Genomic DNA, 760 nt, shown 5'->3' with positions numbered 1-760 from the left:
TTACTAAGATGCGTCTTAAGAGTCACTTTAACAAAAGAGCTCCTTTACTTTGTCATCTTAGTAACAACAATTTTGCGTATGCTTTATGAAATAGAATTTTTTTTTGTCAACTACTACTATCTTTCCCCAACTAAAACGAGATATTGTCCTCAATAACCTAATATAGAAAGATAGAGTACAGAAGACATCACCTAAAATAATGAACACTGACAAACCTGAAACAAATTTAACAAATTTAAGAAACAACAAAACATAAATATTATGCTATTAATAAAACCAAAAGACACAAAGATTCACAAATAAAGACTCAAATCCAATCTAAGCTTTTTACAACTTTTCTTAGATGACCAATTTATGCGACTCATGGAGGGATCAATTACAGGAATGAAAGATTGTAATTGGTCAATCAATTGTTCAGTAATAGTAGCAAAGATTATGATTTATCATGCAGAAGATATAAATTCTTGTTCTATAGCATGATCAAGAAAAAACAACAACTTATCATAATAACCATTAACATTTAACAGACCTATGGGTTTATGGTGAATATGCAGTTGGGCCCAAGAGAAAATATAAAAGATCAGTATGATTAAACATTGTATTCATTCGAGTAGACATTGTGGAGACCTATAGTTCCTCTGTAATTGTTTCTCCAATGATGTCCCCTTGTGCTAAAGCTTTGGGGATGACTCCTAAAACTTGACTACCTTCTAAAAATGCAGTTATTAACACACCTCTCTTTAACCCAAGACTGTCTCCC

The sequence above is a fragment of the Populus euphratica genome, unplaced genomic scaffold, assembly GCF_000495115.2.
Source record: "Populus euphratica unplaced genomic scaffold, PopEup_1.0 scaffold690.1, whole genome shotgun sequence".
Taxonomy (NCBI): Eukaryota; Viridiplantae; Streptophyta; class Magnoliopsida; order Malpighiales; family Salicaceae; genus Populus; species Populus euphratica.
This window is presented reverse-complemented; position numbering follows the sequence as displayed.